Source organism: Rana temporaria, chromosome 1, assembly GCF_905171775.1.
Source record: "Rana temporaria chromosome 1, aRanTem1.1, whole genome shotgun sequence".
NCBI lineage: Eukaryota > Metazoa > Chordata > Amphibia > Anura > Ranidae > Rana > Rana temporaria.
Genome location: NC_053489.1, coordinates 357226981 through 357245602, shown reverse-complemented (window position 1 = coordinate 357245602; position 18622 = coordinate 357226981). Strand labels below are relative to the sequence as shown.

Genomic DNA, 18622 nt, shown 5'->3' with positions numbered 1-18622 from the left:
CGAAATCGGGGACAGTTGGGAGCTATGACTTAGGTGCTCTTGATCAAGGTCATCTGCTGATCTGAGAACTGTAGTTGGGACATTCAAAGGCAACTCTAATCACAGGTAGTGTTACTCACTGTCTCCGACTTTGTGGTTTCTCGTAGCAGTGACACTTATGCTGAAATCAGCAGATGGCTTCTCCTCCAGCCCTTCCCACTTCACATTCCTCACCAGTCAGATGACCTCTAGTCCCTGCCCCCCAGCTATGCCATGAACTGAATTGGCGGCTGTGAAGAGGCTGAATGGGCGGCCGCGGGCTTCAGGAACAGCACAGGTTTCGGTGACCCCTGGCAAATCCTCATTTGACCCCAGGTTGAGAACCACTGATTTACAGCATCTCTATACAGCATGTATACCGAAAATTTCCCCTAAAAAATTTTTTCCCCTAGATTTGAGATCTGGCCAGTAACACATGTTTTGTATTGGGGAGACAACTCTCTGGGGGAATGCGCTCAAGCAGCCCAGCCCAGCGGAACTGTCAGGGGAGATATGCTTAGTGTGTGTGTGTGTGTTTGTTGTTGTTGTTTGTTGTTTTTTTTTTTTTTTTACCAAAAATATGTAGCTTAATACATATTGGACTAAACTGATGAAGAAAATTAGATTTTTTATTTTTTTTACTTGGATTTGGTTTATAGCGCAAAAAAATAAAAACCGCAGAGGTGATCAAATGGCACCAAAAGAAAGCTCCATTTGTGGGGGGGGGGGAAAGGGACATCAATTTTATTTGGGTACAACATCGCGCAATTGTCAGTTAAAGTAACACTGTGCCGTATTTTAAAAAGTGACCTGGTCATGAATGGGATAAAACCTTTCCGGAGCTCAAGTGGTTAAACATCAAAGTGAAAAAGCCGTTAAAGTAACATCAGGCCATTCAATTTATGATGCCTTTCCATCTCTAGAGCAGAGAAAAGTTTAAGGGATCATTCAGACATGTGCCATGACCCATTCTGCATGCTAAGCATCGGTCTTCTGTGTCTGCATCCCCCCAAGGGCTGCATGCAGGCAGCCTATATAAGTGGATGCAGACACAGAATACACTGGCTCAATATGCATAACGAGGCTTGGTGCTTATCTGATAGAGCCCTTAAAGTAATTGTAAAGTCTCTTGTTTGTTTTTATAGAAAAAAAAAAGTTATACTTGCCTTCTCTGTGCAGTGGTTTTGCGCAGGGCAGCCTGGATCCTTCTCTTCTCTGATCCCTCTTCTGTGCCCCCACAACAAGAAGCTCCAGCTCTGTGTGTCTATTCAGGCACTGCGGTTTGGGCCCCACCCCCTCTCTCCCCTGATTGTCTCCTGCTGCTGTCAAAGTCAGTTAGCCAATGTTGTGTCTCAGTCAATCAGGAGGGCCAATGCCTGATGGCTGAGACAGTCGTGGACATCTCTGGAAAGAGATGGTGGTTGGGGGGGATGGGGAGCTGCTGCACACAAAAGGCTTATCTTGTAGCATAGAATGCATTAAGATAAAAAACCTTCTGCCTTTACAACCCCTTTAACCACTTGCCATCCTGCCCACAGTAATTTTACTGTGGCCGGGTGGCACAGCCAGGCATAAACATTTATGTTGATGGATGCGCAGCGTGTCACTCCCATGACCACTGTGTCCACCAGTGAATTGTGGCTCCCTATACAGTGCCTCTTTGAACGGCTGGGGTAGCAATGTAAACACAACTGTTATGAATGGGTTTCATTTATAACAGCTGTGCTTTGATATTGTGATATTGTGATGTTGTAATTGGCCCACAGCTATCACATGGTACCTGGACCAGTCACAGCACCCTGTACCATGTGATAGCTGTGCTCCAATCACAGAACACAGTAGTAATCACTGGTGTTAATGCATGTAGCCAATTAATGACCGTTCAAAATATTTAAAAAATAAATAAAAATACAGTCAGTATACCTGATCACAACACATCAGATGACGCTGTACTGCACTGACGACAGTATGTTAAAAATAAATAAATACATTTTTATTTAATACCTCAGACTGTCTACTTTCTACTTTAATACCTCACACTGTCTAAGGGTCATTTAGGGCATTTGTACTGTCCTGGCATTTTGGGAGCCTCAAGAAATGAGATGTGCAGTCAGTACATCGGGACTGATCACACAAGCCAATTAATATGCACTTATTGAGATTGTTTTTATTATCAAATACATATAGCTGAAAACATTTTATTGGATGTTTTATAACAATGTAGAACCTTCTTTTTTTAGTTTAAACTTCTCACCTTTTTTTTTTTTCATTTATATAACAAAAAAAGAAAATCTCACCAAAAGAAAGTGTTTTTTTTTGTGTGTGGGGGGGGGGGGGAAATTATATCCATTTAATTTGGGTGCGGCATTGCATGACTGCAATTGCTAGTTAAAGTAGCATAGTGCTGAATAGCAAAAATGCCCTGGTCATGAAGGGGAGCGGGGTAAAATCTTTCAGAGGTCAAGTAGTGCAGAGAAAACCATTTTAGCCCAGGTTCACATTGCTGCGGGATAGAAGATCGTGCAAATTCAGTTGAACTCGCATAATTTCAACCCGGCAATGCAGTCCGACTTGTTCAGGGCAATTTGACAGACATCTGTGCGGGATCATGCACAGATGTCTATACAATTGGCCCCCTGAAATCGCCAAAAGTAGTGCAGAGAATCGGTGCAATTCAGACGATAATAGCTGGCGATTTGACATGTCAAATCGCTCCCATGTGAACCTGGGCTTAAAGTAATGATGGGCCCACGGGCATCTACTGAAGTTGGATGCCTATTGTGCCTGCATGCATATCTACAAACCTTGCAGAGCACCCCCTTGACCCCCCCCCCAAAGCTGTGGTGGATTATTTATATGCTAATAAGGAGTTTATTCTGTTACTAGTAAGAAATAAAAAAATAAAAAACAACGGTCCATGGTAGTGTATGATGATGATAGTTTATTGCAATCAGATAAGTGTATGACTCATTCTGCTGCACCTTGTACAGTACTTTTGTCCAAAGGCAGTTAACGTGACAGTTTACACAGTAATCAGATAAACAGATATAACATTGGTTTATGACTTCTCATTGCATCAACATTAAACATGGTATCCCTATAAAGAAAAAAATAAAGAAAAAAAAAAAAAATTCTCACAAATGGCCATCTGAGTTCAAAAATGTTTAAACTATCAGAGTGCCTTGGGTGCACACCACACCTTGTGTTCTGAGGGTTTACGTTGTAGGAAATTCCAAAGCAATGTTACCCAACTCGCTTTACATACCTGACATTAACAGTCTCTACCTTCAAGGAACATACAATCCCTAAGGCTTCCCTCTCGCATATGTCTATAGGGTAAGGTGACCAGATTTAACCACGGAAGGACCTTGCCTGTTTTTCAGATTTAGTGTTTACAAGATTAAAACATTTTTTTTTTTTTTTTGCTAGAAAATCACTTAAAACCCCCAAACATATTATTTATATATAATACATATTTTTTTAACACCCTAGAGAATAAAATGGCGGTCATTGCAATACTTTTTGTCACACCATATTTCCTCAGCGGTCTTACAAGCGCACTTTTTTTGGAATTACTTTTTTTAATTAAATAAAATAAGACAACAGTAAAGTTAGCCCATTTTTTTTTATATTGTGAAAGATAATTTTACGCCGAGTAAAATGATACCCAACATGTCACGCTTCAAAATTGCGCCTGCTCGTGGAATGATGTCAAACTTTTACCCGTAAAAATTTCCATAGGCGACATTTAAAAAATTCTATAGGTTGCATCTTTTGAGTTAGAGGAGGTCTAGGGCTAGAATTATTGCTCTCGCTCCAACGATCGCGGTGATACCTCACTTGTGTGGTTTGAACACAGTTTTCATATGCGGGCACTACTCGCGTATGTGTTCGCTTCTACGCGCAAGCTCGTCGGGACGGGTCGCTTTAAAAAACATTTTTTTTGCTTTCTTATTTATTTTTATTTAAATTTTTACACAAAAAAAAAAAAAAAAAAAAAAAATGGGTCACTTTTATTCCTATTACAAGAAATGTAAACATCACTTGCAATAGAAAAAAGCATGACAGGATCTCTTAAATATGAGATCTGGGGTCAAAAAGACCTAAGATCTCATATTTAGACTAAAATGCAAATAAATAAATAAATTTGTCATTTGAAAAAATGACAACAAGAAAATATGCCTTTTTTAAGAAGCATGGGCAGAAGTGATGTTTTGACGTCGCTTCCGCCCTGCTATGCTATGGAGATGGGTGGGGGGCCATCTTGCCCTCACTTGTATCCCAGCAGAGCAGGAGAAAGGGCCCGATCGCCTCCGCCGCTGCTGACGGCTCCGGTAAGCGGCGGGAGGGGGGCCCTCTCCCGCCGCCAATAATGGTGATCTCGTGGCGAATCCACCACGGAGACCACTGTTATCATTTAGAGGACCGCTCACTGAAAAGATGGATATCTCGGTTGTGGCAGCGGCTGCTGCCGTTACCGAGTTATCCATCTTTAAAGTACAGACGTATATGTACATGAGCGGGTCCTTAAGTGGTTAAAGTGAAATCCGGAGACAATTTTTATTTTTACTAGTAATGGCGGCAATCGGCGACTCATAGCGGGACTGAGATATTGCGGTGGACAAATCGGACACTAAAAGGCCCATACACACTGATCTGACTTTTTGACACCAACGGTCCAACGGACATGTTTTAACGGACATTCCGACCATCTGTATGCTCCATTGGACAATTGTGTTCGGTTTTCAAATGTTCGCTGTGAATACTCTCAAACTTTCTGACAACAAATGTCAGATGGAGGATAAAACACGCATGCTCAGAACTAATGCTAAAGATCAGACAACAATAGCAGAAGTTGCCCAAAGGGTGGTGGAGCTGAAAAAAACACGTGATTTGGTGAAAGTTGGCTGAAAATGTTCTGCCGTGTGTGTGCAGTACAAGTTCACGGCCAACGCCCCTTCAGACAAAAATCCACGGAAAAGTCAGACGGAAGTCCAAACGTGTGTATGAGGCTTGAGTGACACTTTTGACACTTTGTGGGAACCAGTGAAACGAATGCAGGAATCGGTGCTAAATATTGCACTGTCACTGTACTAATGACACTGGCTGGGAAAGGGATAGCATCTAGGGCAGGCATGTCCAAAGTCTGTCCCGTGGGCTCATCCTTGCCCTGATCGGAGCTTGGGGCCACAGAAGAGATAAAGGCCAGATTTCTCAGGGTATAAAGAAGAGAAAAAAAAATATCTCTTATCTCTATCCTGAGCTCATCCTTACCCTGAGCGGAGCTCTGGGATTTGTTGGGGGCCAAAGAGGAGATTATATATATATATATATATATATATATTTCACCACACACAGCCACAAAGGTTAGGATGACCAGACATCCCCAGTTTCAGGGGACAGTCCCCTGATTGAGGACACTGTCCCCGGACCAAGTCTGTCCCTGGTTTTGTCCCCAGATTGGATTTAATAGGGGGCAGGGGCAATTTCAAAGACAGTCCGTGCAGAATTAAAATAAAAAAAATAGAATTACAACCCCCCCCCCGCTCCGCCGTGCCTACTAGCATAGGGGGTTGTATTTTTCCCGTTATCTGTGCCCCCTTTCTGATGATCAGGTGCTGGTCAGAGTGGAGGGAATATTTCTTCAGTTTCTGGCGCATGCCCATTCAGCTTCGCTCGCATGTTCTTCTGCTTTGGCTCAAATCCTGGCCAGCCACCTGCCTGCTTATCTCCTTGCCTTCCCTGGCGGAGTGATCTTTCTCCTCTCCCCATCCAGTCGTAGCTGTGGCCCGAAGAGTAAGACTTGAGAGGCTGTGAGGCGACTGGCAGAGAGTCGCTGATTGTTGCCATTACTAGTAAAGAAAAAATATGTCCCTGGATTTCATTTTAAAAATCAGGTCACCTTGGCTTAACAGACCACTGTTCTGCCTATGTACATATCGATCAGCGGGTACCAGTGGTCATCAAGTCCGGTGGACCCGCTGATTGGCTCCGATACCCAGAAATGCAGGATCACGTATATAAGTGAACCTGCACAGGGCGACCGCCCTGTAGCAGTAAATCTGCTATGGGACGATCAGCAACTGGTTATGATCATCAGCATTATGATAACTTGCAGGCACTCTATCATGATTCTGGCTGTCAGTGTGTCACATAACATGGGTGCTGATTTTTTTTTTTTTTTATCTTATGACCAATGGGTGCCTGCTGCCTGTGAGTTATACCATCCATTATGCCAGAGAGACAAAGTGCAATGTAGTCTATTCCGACACCCCCAAAGCACACCCGTGTTAAAGCCATTAAGGCACTGGCAGCCCCACGATCAGATCCTCTTTCCCTCTGTTCCTGCTGCTGGAAACTGTCGGCTGAGCTCAGCTGCCTCTCTCTGCCATTCACAGCCTCTCAAGTCTAACTCTTTGGGCCACGGCTACTACTGGGTGGGGAGCGGAGGAAGATCACTCTGCCAGGGAAGGCAAGGACATAAGCAGGCAGGCGGCTGGCTGGGATTTAAGCCAAGGCAGAAGAACATGCAAGCGGAGCTGAATGGGCATGCACCCGAAAATGAAAAGAAAAGGTCCCTCTGCTCCGACCGGCACGTTGTCCTCAGAAAGGGGCGCAGATAATGGAAAGAATACCCCACCCCCCCCTTAAGCTAGTAGGTTGTCTAATTCAGATATATTTTTTTTTTTATTCTGCACTTACTGTCTTTGAAATTACCCCAGCTCCTGTTGAAATCCAAACTGGGGACAGACTTGGTCCGGGGACAGTGTCCTCAATTCGGGGACTGTCCCCAGAAACCGGGGACATCTGGTCAGGGCCAATTTAGACAGGAGCCAGTTAACCCACCAGCATGTCTCCATGCCTACTCAAACCGAGGATCCCGGTGCTACTAAGCAAATTTTCTAACCACTAAACCACTGTTGCCCAATAGATGTTAATGGGTTGTAAATGAAGAGGATTTAAGTACTGACGAGAGGTAGTCTGAGAAATATAGACATTTAGCTACAAATCTAGACAGAATTTTTACAATATTTGAAATATCCCAATTGAGTGGATGATCGGCCCCCCTTAAAGGATAATTCCAGTCACCTGTTCATAGTATGTTAAATATCTTTATATATTTTTAATTTTCTGGCTAGCTGATTGTCTGGATTCAATAAGACTTTCTAAGCTAAACAATCTGCTTCTTCCTGTTCTTCACAGACAACACCATCTCCCGTTATCTGAATTTGCTAAACTGTCTTTCGCTTCCTGTAAAGGTTAACGATCGTTCTTGGACAGGCATGCCTATAGACCTGCCCAGCCCCATCCCTCCTATCCTTCACAGAATATGATCTCCTCCTGTCTTCATATTCTTAGCCTTGTTTTGGCCAGCAGCAGGAGAGCGAGTGAAAGAGATTATGCTCACTCCCCATGGTTCCAGCAGCACATAACACACACTGTTTGTAAGATTAAAATGTAACATGCTGCAGATTTTCTATAGTGTACAACCACGTGGTTGTTTCTGCATGGTACTGTGATGGGCATGGTGTGGCACATGCCCAGCTGCTGTGAACAGCGAAGGGAGTTGGGGGAGAAATGTCACTTGACCGGGGCAATATATGAAAGGAATTTTTTTTTTTTTTTTGAAAGTTTGGAAGGATACAGATCTATTGCTCCATTGAGTAATGAGTTTAAGGCTCTGTTTCCACTAGTGCAACTTTGGAAACCAAGTCACATGACAAGTCACAGCCTATTAATTTCAATGGCACCCGTTCCCATCTATGCGACTTCGAAAAGTTGCCTGCATTACCTTTTGATGCGACTTTGATCCAGAGAGTAAAGTTGGATCAAAGCTGCCTTCAAAGTCTCACTCTAAATCGCGCAAATTTGGAGTGGCACTAGTGGAAACATAGCCTGAGGCTAGCGTGCAACTTTGGTGCAACTTTACACTATCTATATCAAATATGCATAAAAGTAGTGCAGGCACCGTTTTCAAAGTCGCATAGATGGGGATGGGTGCCATTGAAATCAATGGGCTATGACTAGTCATACTAGTATAAACGGAACCTTATGCCCCATACACACAATCGTAAATTCCTACAGCAAAAGTCTGTGAGCTTTTAAACGGAAATTCAGATCGTGTGTATGCTCCATCGGACTTTTGCTGTCGGAATTTCCACCAACAAAAGATTGAGCTGGTTCTCAAATTTTCCGTCGGAAAAAATTCAGACACATGCTCGGAAACAATTTTGACGTATGCTCAGAATCATTGCACTTCATTTTCTCGGCTCGTTGTAGTGTTGTACGTCACAGTGTTCTTAGCGGTCGAAAGTTCCGAGAACTTTTGTGTGACTGTGTGTATGCAAGCCAAGCTTGAACGGAATTCTGTCAGAAAAACCATCCAAGGTTTTTTCCGATGGAAAATCCGATCAAGTCTACGTTTCCACTATTGCGATCCCAAAGTCGTGCGATTTTAAAGTGAGTGTAGCTTTGATCCAACTTTACACTCTGTGGATAAAAGTCGCACCAAAATAATTGCAGGTACCTTTTTCAAAGCAGGTGCTTTTCAAAGTTGAATAGATTGGAACGGGTGCCATTGAAATCAATGGGCTGTCACTTGTCATGCCACTCTGTTCATATGCTAGGCCACCGGATTATCATATGCCACTACTATTCCTTTAAACTGGCTTTTGGAAATTACAAATGCAGCAATTTAAAAATCGGATGAAAGGTTTAGCACTGGGAAACACTTTTTGATAGATAAAAAGTGCTTTTTATATACATCTATATAGATCAGACCAAAATGAGGGACATTGCTCGAAATCGGGGACAGTTGGGAGCTATGGTTTAGACCCCATTCAGAGTCTATGTCCAGGGCTGATCATCGGCAGGTAATCCCTGCATTACCAATAAAAAAGCAACAGGGAACCCTGCCAAGTCTCCTACCGTTTTATCTCAAACAGTCCTAATCACAAGTGTGAATGAGAACCTGTAATGTCGGAACTAGGAATGAGCTCGGACTTGTTCGGACACAAGTACGGTCCTGATCTCCTCCTTGGTTAGAACCTTGCTATCCTGACTGACCGGAATGTCTGCATTGTATAGTACACACCTTTTGCCCCACCACAAACTACATTCTATAAATTTAAAATACAAAAATGCCAAAGAAATTAATGTGAAAAAGTTTTTGCCTTTTTAAACCCTTTGGGGTTTAAAATGTATTTTAACTTTAACTTAAAGGGGGGATCTTCTTTTTATTTATTTTTTAAGTCAGCAGTTACAAACACTATAGCTGCTGACTTTTAATAAGGACACTTATCTGTCCTAGTCGCCCGCGATGTCGGCCCCCACCGAGGCCGATCCTGGCAGCTCCAGGCACTGCCATCCACAGTATGGGAAACGGGCAGTGAAGTTTTCTACTGCCAGTTTTCTACTGCGAATGCGCAAGCGGCGCTTTGTGGATGGGCCGGCTGCTCTCTGGGATACACACAGAAGATCCACCGCGGAGGATGAAGAGGCAGATTAGGGACTTCCACATAGCAATCGCTATTTCTGGTAAGTAAAAAAAATATATATATTATTTTTTTTTTTTTTTTTTTGTGTACATTTATTTTTTATCAGGGTGGAACTCCACTTTAAACCGCTGTATTTCCTCTCATCTTCTCACCAGTAACACCAGGCAGACTTTACTTTGCACAACTTTCTTAGGGCTTGTTCACACTTGACTCAAAATGCTGACCCTAAGTCCCCATTCACATCTAGGCGTTTTGTCACCTGTAGTGCGACGCTGCTGCCGCCAGAGGGATGAAAAGACATTGCCCTCTGTGGAGATGGTTCACATCGCCTGAAAAGAGGTCCCGGACCTTTTTTTCAGGCGGCTTTCGGCATTCGGGAACCATCTCCATAGAGGGGCACATCTAGGCGGACAATCGCGGCGTTTTGTCGCCGCAAATCGCGGTACAATACGCCGCTATTTGCCGCCGCAATTCGCGGGACAAAACGCCGCAAATTTGTCTGCCTAGATGTGAATGGAGCCTTAGCCTCGTACACACGGTTCGATTGTCGTACGACCAGGCATATGATTTTTGTCAAAAGCGCGTGTGCAGGATTTTGTCTAGCATACTAACAATCTGCAAATTGCCATTTCGACAAACATGAACGTAGTGACGTACTATGATGGCGCGTACACATGATCATTTTTTGGCATGAAAAAAGACGTTTTTAAAAACGTCATTTTTAAATGATCGTGTGTGGGCTTCACATCGTTTTTCGGCTTCTGAAAAAAAAAAAAAATCAAATGCTGCATTTTTTAACGTTTTTAAAAAATGAAGTTTTTCAGATTGTAAAAAATGATCATGTGTGGGCTAAAACGACGTTTTAAATCCGCGCATGCCCAAAAGCAAGTTGAGACGGGAGCGCTCGTTCAGGTAAAACTACCATTTATAATGGAGTAAGCACATTCATCACGTGCAACGCAGCTCTGAACTGGAACAGAAACCAATAATTTGACCTAATCATTCCGCGCTAAACTACAGCTCAGATAACTTAACTTATATATATATATATATATATATATGTGTGTGTGTGTATGTGTGTGTGTGTGTGTGTGTGTGTGTGTGTGTGTGTGTGTGTGTGTGTGTGTATATATATATATATATATATATATATATATATGTGTGTATATATATATATATATATATATATATATATATATATATATATATATATAATACATATATACATTTTAGTATTACTTAAATTTTTTTTTTTTTTTTTTAATACTCTAAACATCGCTTAATAAGATTATTTACATTAAACTGATTTCCCTTTTCAAGCATTGAAAATGTTATGTTTCTTTCTTTTTGTAGAACTCAAGCATTTGGAGTATTGGATCATCTCCTCCCGTGCACAGCTTTGATATTACAGACCATTTCAGTGCAGTCATTTAAATAGGTAAAATGCATTACAACACTTATGCCGCGTACACATGACCGGTCAAACCGATGAGAACGGTCTGATGGACCGTTTTCATCGGACCAAGCCGATCGTGTGTGGGCCCCATCAGTTAATTATCCATAGGTTTAAAAAAAAAAGCAATCTTGTTTTAAATTTAACCGATGGATACCTAACCGATATAACAAAACCGATCGTTTGTAGGCACGTCCATCGTTTCAGAATCAAGTCGACGCATGCTTGGAAGCATTGAACTTCGTTTTTTTTCAGCATGTTGTTGTGTTTTACGTCACCGCGTTCTGATACGATCGTTTTTTTAACTGATGGTATGTAGGCGCGACTGACCATCAGTCAGCTTCATTGGTTAACCGATAAACGGTCCATCAGACCGTTCTCATCGGATGGACCGATCGTGTGTACAGGGCTTTATACATTTTTAAAATGCCTTTATCTCAAAGCATGTTACGTCAGTAGGGTTTGCTAAAATAAATATAATTGTAAGCTTGAATACTTTTAGACTTTACTTTAAACAAAAAAACAAAACAAAAAGACAGGTCGGTAACCTTTTTAAATGTCAGGGTTTGCTTGTACAGATATAAAGGACAGTTGGGAGTGTAGGCGTGATGTGACCAACCTTAGGCTTTTCAGCCTAATCATTCAGTGCTTGGCATGTTTAGTGTGTGTTGCGTAGAGGAAAGCTGGGGGGTTGGGGTTGCACAATGCGCAGACACTCCCTGCACAAGCTTATCAGGTACACAAAGAGCAAGAGCAGTCAATTTTTTTTTTATTTTTTTTTTTGCAGAGGTCTGTTGGCTTGAGAATATATATGCAACATTTTCTGATTCCATTTTACAAAAGAATATAGGTTTTGGTAATGATAAAAAATAATCCCCTTTTTAGCACATAAGGCGGAGCTCCACCCTAAAGTGGAACTTCCGCTTATCGGAACCCCCCCCTCCGGTGTCACATTTGACACCTTTCAGGGGGGAAGGGGGGTGCAGATACCTGTCTAAGACAGGTATTTGCACCCACTTCTGGCCACACAGTCTGCATGTAGACTGCGGGCAGGATGTCGGATCCCCCCCCCCCCCCCCCACGTTCTGGGAAACACACGGCTCCCAGAACACGGCAGGGACCAGTGAGCGTGGCGCAGTGCGACTCGCGCATACGCCTTAGGGAACCGGGCAGTGAAGCCGCAAGGATTCACTTCCTGCTTCCCTCACCGAGGATGGAGGTGGGGGCAGCAGAGTGACGAACGATCGCTCGTCCTCTGCTGCCGATGGCGCTGGACTCCAGGACAGGTAAGTGTTCATATATTAAAAGTCAGCAGCTACCCTCCTGCTTCCTCATCCTTTTCATGGTGCATCTCTGCTGCCCGTTCCCACCATTTTGAAAATTCTTTCTGGGATCACCTTGCAGTATGTTATGTTAGATTTTATCCCTGGTTCAATTCCAGGATATATGTTCTATTCTGCCTCTGATCCAATAGACATAACATATAGTCATTTTATCAACTCCATCACAGTTATCATATATGTTGTCATATAGAAAAGAATCATCTCCACCCCCCCCCCCCCCTTTCTAAAATAATCAATTTTGTTGCTTTGCAGACTGAACCAATAACGGACAGCTTTTGTTTTATCCAGCCGTATTTACTAGTGCAACTTTTAACATCCAAGTTAAAGATCTAACACCAACATGTCAGAAAAAAATAAAACCATTCAAAAACAGAATCACTGAGTTGGAAAAATGATCACCCCCCTTGTGTCAGTATTTTGTTGAACGACATTTTGCTTTAATTACAGCCTTCAGTCTGTTGGGATATGTCTCTACTAACTTTGCACATCTAGGCCCAGATTCTCGTAGGAGATACGACGGCGTATCTCCAGATACGCCGTTGTATCTCTGAGTCTGAGCCGTCGTATCTTGGCGCCTGATTCAAAGAATCAGATACGCCAGAATTTGTATAAGATACGACCAGCGTAAGTCTCCTACGCCGTCGTATCTTAACTGCATATTTACGCTGGCCGCTAGGGGCGTGTACGCTGATTTACGCCTAGAAATATGTAAATCGGCTAGATACGCCAATTCACAAACGTATGCCTGGTTGTCGCATTACAGATACGCTGTTTACGTTAGGCTTTTCCCGGCGTAAAGTTACCCCTGCTATATGAGGCGTACCAATGTTAAGTATGGACGTCGGAACAGTGTCGAATTTTTCATGTTTTACTTCGTTTGCGTAAGTCGTACGCGAATAGGGCTGGGCGTCATTTCCGTTGGCTTCTTGCGGGTTAATTTGGAGCATGCACACTGGGATACTTTCACGGACGGCGCATGCGCCGTTCGTAAAAAGCGTCATTTACGTGGGGTCACATTAAATGTACATGACACGCCCACATCTTCCACATTTGAATTGGGCAGGCTTACGCCGGCCTATTTACGCTACGCCGCCGCAACTTTGGTTTGAGAATAATGCACTTGCCTGTCAAAGTTGCGGAGGCGTAACGTAAATAGGATATGTTACGCCCGCACAAAGATGCACGCTTCTAGGCGAATCCGGGCCCTAGACTTTGCAATATTTGCCCACTCTTCTTTGCAGAACTGCTCAAGTTCAGTTAAATCTGATGGTGATAAGTCATTCCACAGATTTTCTATGGGGTTTAGATCTGGGCTCTGACTAGGCCACGCAGGGACATTCACCTTTTTTCTCCTTCATCCACTGTGTGGGTCCTTGTCATGTTGGAAGGACAACTTTCTGGCAGAGGGCAGCAGATTTACTGCTAGAATTTGATTGTATTTGCCGCATCCATTCTTCCTTCTATCCTGACAAGTACTCTTGTCCCTGCCGCAGAGAAACACCCCCCATAACAGGATATTACCACTTCCATGCTTTACTGTAGGAATGCTATTATTTGGATGGTCAGCTGAATTGGATTTCTGCCAGACAAATCGTTTGGTGTTGTGGCCAAATAATACAATGTTAGTCTCATCTGACCATAACATATTTTTTCCATGTGTTCTCAGAAGCTTTAAGGTGAGTTTTTTTTTTTTTTTTTTTTTTATGGTGGTCAGATGAGACTAAAACGAACACTTAATACTAATATCTGCCGTTTTGAGATATAAAGAAAATGTATTCTGCTTGTTGCTACTGTAAAGCTCTGACTCTGCTAGCTCAATGTCTGATCCCCTGTTCTTGCAGAAAAATGCTAAACCTGGGGGGAGAATAATGCATCTCTTGGTTATCTGTGGGGCTGGTGGCGAGGAATGTGCCAGATCAAAAGTTGGCAACGAGAGACAATTTTGTCTTGTCACCTTGGATGCAGGAGGATAAGTGATTAATACAATTTAAACTCAAAAACTGGCAGGGGTTTGAGGGCCACAGCTGTTTTTATTGACCTCTTGCAACCCATATAACACATATGTGCAGCGGCAAGGCAAATGGACTTTACCACCACCATGCCACACACATGCCTCCTTGGACGCACAGCTTTCTGTGCTGAGAGCGCGCTCATTGCGCACTCCCAACACAGTGACCGAGCTGTCAAAGGCAGCTCTTAGTTCCTACCTGTGATCACGTGACCACTGTGACAGCTAGTCACAGTGGTCATGTTCTCGAGTGATCCGGCCCACCTCCTATGTCGTACATATCCTGTTAACCACTTCTGGACCGCCGAATGCCGATTATATGTCGGCTGTTTGAAGAGTGATATCTTTGTTATGGCAGCAGCTAGCTGTGAAAACCCAGGTATCCTCTTCAGCGGGCAGTCCAGTTTCCGATAATGGTGGTTTTAGCAGTGGAGGCGATTGGATCCTTTTCCCTCAGTGGCCTGGAGACAAGTGAGGGAAAGATGGCCCCCACCCGTCTCCATACCAGAGCAGGGCGGAAGCGGCATCAAAACATCTCTTCCGCCCATAGCTCTTTAAAGGGCCTTTTTTTTTGCACTTTAGTGTAAATATGAGATCTGAGGTATTTTTGACCCAAGATCTCATGTTTAACCAATTAAGGACCGCCTCCTGCAAATATACGTCGGCAGAATGGCACGGCTGGGCACAGGCACGTCGCCTTTAAGAGCCCAGCTGTGGGTCGCATGCCGCCGACACGCGCACCGGTCCGAAGCTCCGTGGCTGCGGGACCCGCGGACCCCATCGCCGCCGGTGTCCCGCGATCGGTCACAGGAGCTGAAGAACTGGGAGAGGTGTGTGTAAACGCACCTTCCCCGTTCTTCACAGTGGCACTGTCATTGATCGTCTGTTCTCTGATATAGGGAAAGATGATCAATGACGTCATACGTCCAGCCCTGCCCCCCTACAGTTAGAAACACATATGAGGTCACATTTAAACACTACAGCGCCCCCTAGTGGTTAACTCCTAAACTGCAATTGTAATTTTCACAGTAATCAATGCATTTTTATAGTGAAAAATATGTGAATGGGGGTGATGGCGCTGCCTACCCCTATAAACGGGTAGGGGGATGGGACTCCTAGACAAGAGTCCTATAGTATGAACTGCTATTGTGTGAACTGTTAAAAATATTCAGTGTGCAAAAACTTCCATAGATGAAATATATTAATAAACACGATATGGATAGTGCAATAGTGTGACGTGTAAGTATACCTATACCAACCCTAATATAGGTATGTGCAGTATTGGCACGATCCCAGTCACAATAGTAAAGTGACAAAAAACGTAATAACCATAAAGTAAAATGTGCCACAAACAGTGCAGTGTTATATACACCTTATATCAAGTAATTAGAAATAATAATATATAAACAACCAGATGCCAAAAAGCAAACAATAAACAGCAACAGCTATGTAGTACGGCAAATATGAATCACATAGATGAAGAAATGTCCCATGAGAAAACTGTAACAGAAAGTTCTATACGGTATGACATAAAGTATTGCAACGACCATCATTTTTATTCTCTAGGGTGTTAGAAAAAAAATGTTTAGTGTTTGGGGGTTCCAAATAATTTTCTAGCATAAAAAAATGTTTTTAACTTGTAAATCACAAATCTCCGAAAGAGGCTCGGTACTTGAATGGTTAAAAGGGATGCTAGACTGGGCAGGAAGGGTTTAAAGCAGAACAAGCCTTTAAATCCACAGATGGAACATGTGCATATATGGAAGCAGTTTTACCTGCCAAAGGATTTGTATTTCTCCCCATCCATTTCTGAGATTTAAGCTGGTTATGCATGGCATGGATCGAAAAAAAAAATTCAAAAGGAATTGAGCGTGCCAAATTTTATAACAAAAAAATGGCAACTTCACACTCGATTGCAAAAAGGATTTTTTTTTATAAAGTGAATTCTGTTAACTAGCGAAGTGACAAATTTAACATCCTGCACTTTCATGCCTCAGACCAGCCCCAATTCATGCCATTTCACACCTCCAGATCGCTGTACCCCTTGCTAATCTATTTCACCACTGTAAACCTTGCTCATCTGGCCCACCACTGTACCCCCCTGCTCATCTCTCGCACCAATGTACCTCCTTTCTCCTCTGCCCCACCAATGCACCTCCTTTCAGATCTGTCCCACCGCTGTAACCCTCTTCCTCTCCTGTCCCACCGCTGAACCCTTTTCTCATCTGCCCCAACATGGAACCCCCCCTTCTCTTTTACAATGCCTCCCCCTCAGTGCAGGTGCAGCGTGGGGAATTCTGAGATTGGAATGCATGACTGGTGTATTACTAGTGTCACTGGTGTATATGAACCACCCACTACCATGCCCATAATAACTTGCCACTAAATTGACCACAGACACCTTCTGGATTAATGGCCAATAAAGGCCCATTTATTAAATCCAAAAGGATAACAAAACCAAATAACTTTATAAAATTAACCATTTAAAAAATATATATATATATATATTATTTAGCCATAACAAAATAATTTAACCCAAACAATTATTTTCAACTGCTCCATAAGAGGTTCTTGAGAGAAGGTAAAGAAATGCTATGTAATCGGCTGTCTTCCATCACAAAGTATTCTGGCCTCTAGCCGTGCTCCCACCAGCTCCGAGACAATGACTTCCTCCTTCATTTTACTCTTCAGCCTGATTGACCAATAGCCCGCCTAACCAGATAGGGAAGGTGCCCATCCCATGACAGGCCCCAACTCCTACCAACCACTCTGATATATATATATCAACCACCAACCAACCCTCAGGAACCCCAAACCCATGCCAACGCCACCTGAAACAAAAGACACATGAAAAACAAATACCCATTCCAGACCCTTCCACAGGGAGGGAAAATCAGTCTGTGTGTTACCTCTTCCTTGGATGGCGCCAGAATGACTCAGCCCCGCCTACCCCTTACTATCTAACACCACCTCGTGCATACTAACTACCGCCCCCTAGCAATACTGCACCCGCCCCCACATCCTTTTTCCTGTGCAACCTCCACAATGTTACCCCAGTCATGGGGCCCCTGCGCCTAGGTTCCCTTTACTACGGGGCTTGCTTTAGTGTCTCACTGACACTTCTCTGCGTTGGTGGGGAGGGAGACGCGTGGCGGCAAAAGAGGCTTTGCGTGCGCTTACGGCACCCGTCCGTGCCGGGGGTAGCCTTCCCCTGTATTACGATGTATTGGCTGCTGCTTTAGTAACATGCTGTATTCAGGGTGTAACATGTTACCAAGGTGAACTTCACCTTTTTAAAACCTTTTTAGGATGGTCACTATTGAAGAATTAAATAATTATGATTACTGAAGCAAAGGGCCAGCATGACTGGCAAATACCTACATTTTTTTTAAAAAAAGAGGTCTGCGGTTGAACCTTACATATTTCTCTTGTGAAAGGTTTTCCCCGTCTCCACTTGATCCAATCAAGCAAAAATTGTTCTGCATTGATTTAGAAAATTCAAACCATTCTCTGAATGGCACTAGTGCTGAGTGGCTGACCTTTTGTGTTCACAATGCAGCAGGCCAGCCACTCATCGCAGGACCCAGAAGCAAGTGGAGATCATTGGAGTAGTGGTGTCCACTTCAGTGAATTCCAGCTTCCAGGGCCATCGATCGTGTATGGCAGGGATCCTCAAACTACGGCCCTCCAGCTGTTGTAGAACTACACATCCCATGAGACATTGTAATACATTGACATTCACAGACAAGACTAGGCATGGTGGGAATTGTAGTTCTTGAACAACTGGAGGGCCGTAGTTTGAAGACCCATGGTGTATGGTATATACAGATTTACCTTGGTCCAAGCTGGACCAGTGTAACTACATGCTATTCCTCTTTTAGTGACAACTCCTATCATTTTAAAGTGGAGTTCCAGCCTGTATAAAAAATTAAAATTCAAAGTCAGCACTTGCTGTCCAGGGTTCCCACAATGTTGGCACCCCAAGCTGATCCATCCATCCGGGGCAGGCCCCGGCATTGTTGGTAAGGGAATCTGGCAGTGAAGCCTTCACAGCCAGTTTCCTACTGCACATCTGTGGGTCATGCTGCGCTTTGAGTGGTCCCATCTTCTTCTGGGACATACACAGGTCCCAGAAGGCAGCAAGGGGAAGGGGAAGGAGGAGGGCCAGATGAAATCGTTGATGTGACGTACCTCGCCGTGGTGAGGTACGATGGAAGTCCACCTGAAAAACATCAGAAAAGGTAGAAAAAATACAAAAAAAATATCCAAATATTGTTTAAGGCTGGCCATACATTATACAGTG

General features: G+C 43.4%; 1 protein-coding gene across 2 annotated transcripts in view; it reads left to right on the top strand.

The window, feature by feature from the left end:
• Nucleotides 1-18622, top strand: part of LOC120909662 (N-acetyllactosaminide beta-1,3-N-acetylglucosaminyltransferase 3-like) — a 57192-nt gene that overhangs the window by 9331 nt on the left and 29239 nt on the right. The window contains exon 2 of one of the 2 annotated variants that reach the window (XM_040321423.1): nucleotides 10869-10953. The exons of the other annotated variant lie outside the window; for it this stretch is intronic. The gene's annotated coding sequence lies outside the window, so the exon portion shown is untranslated. The remainder of the gene's footprint in view (nucleotides 1-10868; nucleotides 10954-18622) is intronic. 2 annotated transcript variants of the gene reach the window in all.